Source organism: Heliangelus exortis, chromosome 2 (genome assembly GCF_036169615.1).
Source record: "Heliangelus exortis chromosome 2, bHelExo1.hap1, whole genome shotgun sequence".
NCBI classification, from domain to species: Eukaryota; Metazoa; Chordata; class Aves; order Apodiformes; family Trochilidae; genus Heliangelus; species Heliangelus exortis.
Window position 1 is genome coordinate 140,903,847 of NC_092423.1, and position 7,964 is coordinate 140,911,810.

Genomic DNA, 7,964 nt, shown 5'->3' on the forward strand with positions numbered 1-7,964 from the left:
CATTGTTGCTCAGTCATTTAGGAAGAAGATCTCTATAACTTGGTGGAAGGGAGTTCCTCCTATTTAGGGAGCCGAGAGAGGTATAATCACCACTTGTCCATAGATTTCTTTATCATAGAATCATAGAATCCTAGAGGTTGGAAGGGACCTTGAAAGATCATCCAGTGCAACCCCCCTGCCAGAGCAGGGCCCCCTAGAGTACATCGCATAGGAACGTGTCCAGGCGGGTTTTGAATGTCTCCAGTGAAGGAGACTCCACAACCCCCCTGGGCAGCCTGTTCCAGGGCTCCGTCACCCTTACAGTAAAAAAATTTCTTCTGATATTCAACTTGAACCTCCTATGCTCCAATTTACACCCATTATCCCTTGTCCTATCACTGGTCACCACTGAGAAAAGCCTAACTCCATCTCCCTGACACTCACCCCTTACATATTTGAAAACATTGATGAGGTCACCCCTCAGTCTCCTTTTCTCCAAACTAAAGAGACCCAGCTCCCTCAGCCTTTCTTCATAAGGGAGATGTTCCACTCCCTTAATCATCTTAGTAGCTCTGCGCTGGACTCTTTCAAGCACTTCCCTATCCTTCTTGAACTGAGGGGCCCAGAACTGGACACAATACTCCAGGTGCGGCCTCACCAATGCAGAATAGAGGGGGAGGAGAACCTCTCTCGACCTACTAACCACACCCTTTCTAATGCACCCCAGGATGCCATTGGCCTTCTTGGCCACAAGGGCACATTGCTGGCTCATGGTCATCTTCTTGTCTACCAGGACCCCCAGGTCTCTTTCACCTACACTGCTCTCCAGCAGGTCAGCCCCAACCTATACTGGGACATCGTGTTGTTCTTCCCCAAATGCAAAACTCTACACTTCCCCATGTTGAATTTCATCATGTTTCTCCCTGAATGCATCTGGAGTATGAGAAGAGGTGCTGGCTGCAGTTCTGGAGTTACCAGTTGCAAATTTATAGCTACTTTTTAGGCAGAACAGAAATAATTTTGTATTTTGTTCAGAGCTGGTCTCATCCTGCACAGACACAGGGCAGCTTCAAAGGGAGTGTAATTTAAAGGCTTTACTCTTGGTCAGTGTGAGCATCCGGGCTGGGGGGCTGCCAGGTGCATCCCTGGTGCTTGTTAAAAGATGAACTCCATCAGCATTAAAAATGCTTGCTGGTAAAATACCAAAGCCTTTTAGTCAGGGTGCACAGCATCAGGTCAGAATGTCCTTTAGGGGGTACGTCTATGGACAGATGCATGTTATTAATTAAAAAAAAAACCCAAAATACAAAGAACTTAGATTTGACTGCTTGTGAGGGTAATTTATTTGGATGTGTGTTTCGAATGCACATAACTGATTATAAAAATCACAAATGGGCTAAGTCCATATTAACAACGGTTGGATGACAGTGAAAAGCAGCCATGGCACATTGCAGGGATGTTCTTCTCATGACTAACCCCTCACTCTCACCCAAGAGGAATTTTTTAGTGCCCAGCACAGACAAGTACTAAAACTGCAGGTTTGCAGGAGTTTTCAACTCTCTCCGCAACTGGCAGCAAATAAAGAAATTGCAAGCATTTATTGGTTTAAGGGGGAAAAAAATAACCTAAAAGCTGTAAGATAAATCTGACTATGAAGCCTTTTTTAGGGAGTCTTACTTTCTTCATGGTTTTTATGAGTCAAATATATTGATGCCTGGTGAAGGAAGAGGATTTAATCTACATATGCTGTCTCTTGCTTGATGGTTTCCTGCTTCTAAAATTACTCCCAGTTCTTTGGAATTAGGACTGAAACTAGTTTCACCTTTCAGTTTGTGGGCAACCTCCCTTACTTCAGCAGGCTGGATTTGCTTGCTACATTGAGGGCAACGTATGAAAGTGTTTTTACAGATACTGTGGCTGCCAGAAGTCCATTTACCACTTTTAAAATATTTACAATCTTTGAATTTTCATCTTGATCTGCTTGGGGAAAATGCTGAAGCCACTGATGATGAAATTTTCCTTTGATCTTTCTTTCCCTGGCCTACCCAGGGTGGGGGTGTTGAGACCATGTCCAGGGCAAGAGTTGCTGATGGTCATCCTGCTGCTGTAGACTCCAGGATCATGGTTTGGAGGATGTTGGCTTTTCCTTACCAGGCAGCAGCAGGAGACAGTGTAAACAAAGCAAATTAATTCTGGATCTCAGTCCTTAGGTTGTGCCAACAGCTTCAGCCCCCTTTGCCACATGCATTTTTGCTCCATAGGATCTGTCCCTCTTTTGGGGCACTCACTAACAGTATGTTAGCCTGTGCTGTTTGTGCCCAGACTTTGTGTTCTCATTGCAGGGCACCTAATTCGGGATACAAAAGGCGATATTCTTTTTTTTCTTTTTCTGTTTATATTTCTTTAAGTAAGTAAATATATAAATATTCTTAAGGGTCTGAAATAATCCTGCTATTATGTGTTGAATGGTCCTCTATTTATTGCTTCAAGATGTTGCTCAGTGCATTTATATTGACTTTAAGCATTGTGGTCATTATTTCCAGAAGAAAGAGCTTTCTTATTGTGCTGTCTGGGCTTTCCCCAAGTCTGCAGGTGCTGACTTACTATGCACAATAAATACTTAAATATCTGTCGATGTGCTGCCTCAGGTTACAAGGGAGCAGTGAGCTATCACAAGAGCTATCACTGCTGAAGCCAGCAGAGCAGGAGGCTCTGCTTGGCTCCCCAGTCCTTCACATCGCTTCGAGGGGCTCTGCAGAGCTGAAGGTGTCGACAAGCTGTTTTCTTGGGCTCCCATCTGCTGAGCAGCATGATGTGGATTAACATCGAGGAACTCGTAGTGAAATTTGTCTCATGCCACGAAAATGTAAAGCCTGCAAAGCTGGCTGGCATCCCAAGGCTGCGAGAGGCCCTTGGAGGGGCCCTTGGTGGAGGTGGCAGGATTTGTGCAGTCTCAAAGGAATGAATGGGAGATGATCTGAAGAGTTTGTGTTGAAGTTTTTACTGTCTTCATATTGGTCTGGTTGCTGATTGTGGACAACAGACAAAAACTGCCAGGCAGGAGTGGCTGCCACAGGGCCAGCCTACCACCAAGGGAGGGCATCTGCCTGATCTTTTGGTGTGGAAGCATAAAATACTGTTTGTGCAATTGAATTTGGGTTGAACTGGTGACCTGCGACTCCAGCAGCAATGTTGCTGGAGCAAAGTGCTCGTCTGCTTTGTAAAAAAAAATCCCATAAGTGTGTTTTTATCAGTTATGTTGGTTATATAAGTTGGGGGATGAGGCAGGGATGCATCCCAGTCTTAGTGTTTCTGGAAGGTGGACCCTTGCCCACTGTCCAGCTTTAGCCCAGGCTCAACACTCTGGCTTCCCTCTGCAAGGGGGAATGCTGGGGACATTGACAGGGACACTGAGTGATGCTGAGACCCCCACCCTGCCCTGGCTTCCTGTGGGTTAGAAGGGCTTTTGCTGCCTTTCAGCTCAGACAACTCCAAAGAATGGATGTGCCCTCTGGCCAGCTGGAAGCATCCTTGGGGCAAATGTATGCTGAAGTGCCATCACCTTCCCCCATGGCACCATTGCTCGGCTTTCATCAAAAACTTTGTAAAGAGCAACTCTTTACTGCTGCACTCCCGTGCATTTTTATCTGGGACTACATTTACATCAGCATCAGGTGGCTTTCATTTGACCTTCGCCCTGTTTAAAAATTAAATACTGAGGTACTAGGAAGAGAAGTAATCTCCCAGATAAGCATTTTTTCCCTGCTCTTCTGTAATTCATGGGGGAGCTGGCTTACCCTGCCTGTGGATGACTAAGGAGGAAATTCTTTTTTGGTTAGAATAATGTTCAAAGTTCACTGGAATTTTTTTTATCATGGTTTTATCACTTCCTCCCTTCGAATTCCTAACTCTTACTGTGCAAGGCAGGAAAAAAAATAATGGTGACAGCATGTTATGGAATTTGCCTTCTGTGGAAAAGATGCTGAACAGCTAAATGGTGCTCTCAGGTTTGCCTTGTTTTGTGTGGGGGATTTGCTCTATATCCAGGTACACAAACTGACTGGGTAAGAGTCATGAATATTATAGCAGCTACCCTATTTCAAATGTGGGTGATTTTTTTTTTTTTAATGTTGTAGTTAATTAATGCTCATATCTCTTGCATATAGGTGAGTGTAAGCCTGCTCATCATATAGATGAGGAGGAGGTTTGGATTTATTGCAGGTCTCTGAGAGATGGCAGGGTCAGAGTCAAGTTTATGTGTAAAAAGTTTCTGGTTCATCTTGTTAATCTCCATACCTCCCTTGCTTTTATAGAGGGGATCTGGATGTGTGTCTCTAGGGAACACAGATGGAGTTTGGCCAGAGAGACCCCGCCTTGCAGTTAAACGTGTGTTTATTCTCACTGTTTGCTTCCCGGTGGTGTGACGGTGATTGCACTGTTGATCCTTCTGCAAAGGCTCGACAGCCCGGCTGGAAAGCTTTGACACCGCAAAGCATTGTTTACTTGGGAAAGTATTATTGTAGTTTGAATATCTATTATTCATCTCTTGTGCTAAAAGTGACATTATATCATAAAATTGCTTTCAGATTTCAGAGCTTTGAGGAAAAGCTGCTTTTTTGTCCTTAGCTCCGTGTGACAGTGCCGGGAAGTGCTTTACCCTTTGTATCTCTGTAGTCCTCTTTTATGAATTGTGAGTGACAGCAGGAAAGTATAAAAGAACACAGACGAGCTGGTTTTGATGTTCATAAAAGGCTTTGATAAAATATGCAGCACATAGACTAGATACTATTTCGTATTTTTAACTTCTTAAGAGCATAAAGCACTCAGATCCAATATTTATGTAGAAGGTGAAAGAGGGGGGCTGTATTTCTTCCTTTTTTGTTCTGCTTTATTTTTCTTCTCTAGGACCATGTGAATTAAAATAGAAAAGTGTCTCTGTGCCCCAGTGAATTTTACTTTCTTCCATGAAACAGACATGTCTGTCCATGAAGCATTGGTAAAGTCAGTGGATGGTGCTAGAGGAGATGAGCTGTGATTTTCAATGCTCCTTGGCCATGGGCTTGTGACTTCAACCCACACCTGGTGACAGCTGGCTCTAGCAGACCCACCAGCCATGGTGACATGCATGCAATATCATGCCTCTACCAAGGGTGCTTAAATACATCCTTTTCTTCAGGGAAAGAAGAGGAATAGCTACTCAAAACTTATATGGGCAGCCACTCCAGTGACCAAACACCTCTCCTCTGAGACCCAGGGAAATAAAAGGTGCGAAAGCCAGGGCAGCTCCTCTCCTTTCTCTAAAAGTCTTATCACAGTAAAGGCATCTCTGTAATAAGCTTTGTTGGTCCATATTGATGAGAGGCTGCGTGCAGGCTAGGTAATTGGGGTTTTACTGATGAAAGTGCTTGTCATTATTTCCAGTCACCATGTTGCAGTCTCCTCTTTAATCTCTGCAAGCATGGCTTGCTTGTGGTGGGCCTGTGTACTCATGCATATTCATGTGCATAAACATATGAGCACATCCATAAAACTTCATCAGGTGGTTTCCTGTGTGTGTAGGCACGCCTGGATAGAAAATATGTGAGGAAGATGGACTGGATAGTGCATGCATGCATGGCCTTGGCATGGCCATCTGCACATCTTCATCTCTGCATAGGCCCTCATGCTGGATATTGAGACTCCTAATGATGGCAGCATGCAAAGCTGGCACAAATCCATCCTCTTGCTCAGCACCATATTTATGTTTTATTGGAAATGCCTTGGAGCCCCCTGTGCAAAGGAGAATGGGCCCCTCCTTAGAGGGAAACAGCCTCTTCTTAGTGAACTGTGATAGGAACAAAGGAAATGGATGGAAGCTGTGCCAGGGGAGGTTTAGGCTTGGGATTAGGAAACATTTTTTCACTGAGAGGATTATCAGGCATTGGAATAGCCTGCCCAGGACAGTGGTGGAGTCACCATCCCTGGAGGTATTTAAAAGGCATTTGGACCTGGTCCTTAAGGACATGGTTTAGTAGTTGGCTTATGGTGTTGGTCAAAGGTTGGATTGGATGATCTCGGAGGTCTCTTCCAACCTAAACGTTCTGTGATTCTGTGTGTTACTCTTCAGAGAACCCTAGGTCAGTGTGGTGATGCAGAGTCCCACCTTACTGCAGTGTTGCTGGAGGGATTATCTTGGTGGGATGAGCACAGCAATAGCTGTCAGTTGGGGTTTTAAGACCTGCAGCATTGTGCAGTCATTCAAGGAGCTGTTCAAATCAAGTGCTGGGTTTGAAATAGCTGGACTCAGGAAAAGACATCCCAACCTCTTGCCTCTCTGAAGTGAATAAACACCTTTTGCTCTGTTCCTCACTCAGGAATTATTAAGGGAAACCATTAAAATGGAGGGAATTGCCAGCCTTGGGTGGTCACCTGGATGATGTTGAGAAGTGTGCTTGTTTGGGTGGAATCTCCCTGCTTCTGCTGTTCCTCTGGGAGATTTCAAGCTAGAAGCTGAGCATCTACAGGGTAAGACATTCTTTTAGGATGTGTTGGCATAGCACTGTGTTTGAGAGGTGCTCTGCATCTTTGTAGTCCCAAAAGGTAAAAAGAGTGTTTAACTGGGTCCACACCTGACTTTATGGGATGAATAAATTGGAATCACTACGTCTGAATCAGAGACTAATTTTTTTCTTTGCCCACCTCTCAAACCATACAACAGCATGTGCAGGAAGGTGCTGTCATCCTCTTCCATGTGACTTTTTGGATTCTGGTAGCTATAGCATGAGTGTGTCAGCACAAACTGAGGTCTTTTGAATCTCTGTCAGTTTGCCCAGTTAGCCAAAAAGTTTGGGTATCCTTAGCTACTTTGTAAGGTACAGGAGGACTTTGTTGTGCTGTTAAGAGTGTACACTGTAGTAAATTGGAAAAGCTGCTGCTGAATCCAGGAGGGAGGGAAGGGAGAATTCAGGGGGTAGGACTTGTTGAACTGGAATGACAGTGTGATGTGTCCCACCTGCCGCAGGTTGGTTGCATGGTCAGGGATCCTCAGAGATGTTTGCAGTCTGCCTTGGTGCTTCAGTTGCATTTCCAGGAGCGATTGAGCCACATTGCTGCAAGTCAAGGAGGAGTGAACTCCGGAGCACATTAGGGGCTCCCCAAAACCTGGGACTCTGTGGCATTCAGCAGAACTGTGCCAAAGCATCTGATGAAACATGGCCTTGGCTGGTGAGAGCTGCAGTTCCTCTTCTTTTGAAAGAAGCTGGGAACGGTGCCCCAAAACAACCACTGGAGAAAGTGTCCAGATGAAAGGTCTGGTGAGCCTCAGGGTCCCCTTTGCTGTGTTTTAAGGCTGTTCTGTAATCAGCTGTCATTTCAAGATCTGGGTGTATTGGAACTCAGTGAGTATGGATTGGAACTTAAACAAACAGTGACTCTTCTATAAATATTTAGCTCACACTGTTTAGGAGCTGTTAGGATCAGGAGACAAAATAAATTTGAAGTTCATGACTGTCTATAAAAGCTATCGGAGGATGGCACTCAGTCACCGAATTGGCTGGCACGTAGGTTTTGAATAGCTATTCCTCCTCTTTCTTCTTTTTCCCTGAAGAAAAGGCTGTATTTAAGCATCCTTGGTAGAGACCTGTGTTCTAGTGTTTACACAGCTGCACTGTGGAGTCAAAATTAATGCAAAGGTCTCCTTCTATTTGGCTGATTAAGCTGGGTGCCCTACAGGAGCATGAAGTAAATGGAGCATCTTCCCTGGCCTTAAGCATCTTTCTTTGCAAATCTGTACTGGTCATCTGAAGTACGTACGTCTGTGTGGAAGAGGGGGATGGATTTCTGAGTTTGTGCTTTTATCTGGCCACCTTGATACCAAAACCAGGGTTTGCACCCAGCCTGGCTTCTGGTAAAGGAGCTGGGGATCCCCAGTGAGGTTTTTGTAGACAGCACTAAATCTCGGGCTGCCACATTGTCTGCTCTTGCAAAAGTTTGGGTAGCGAGGTGGA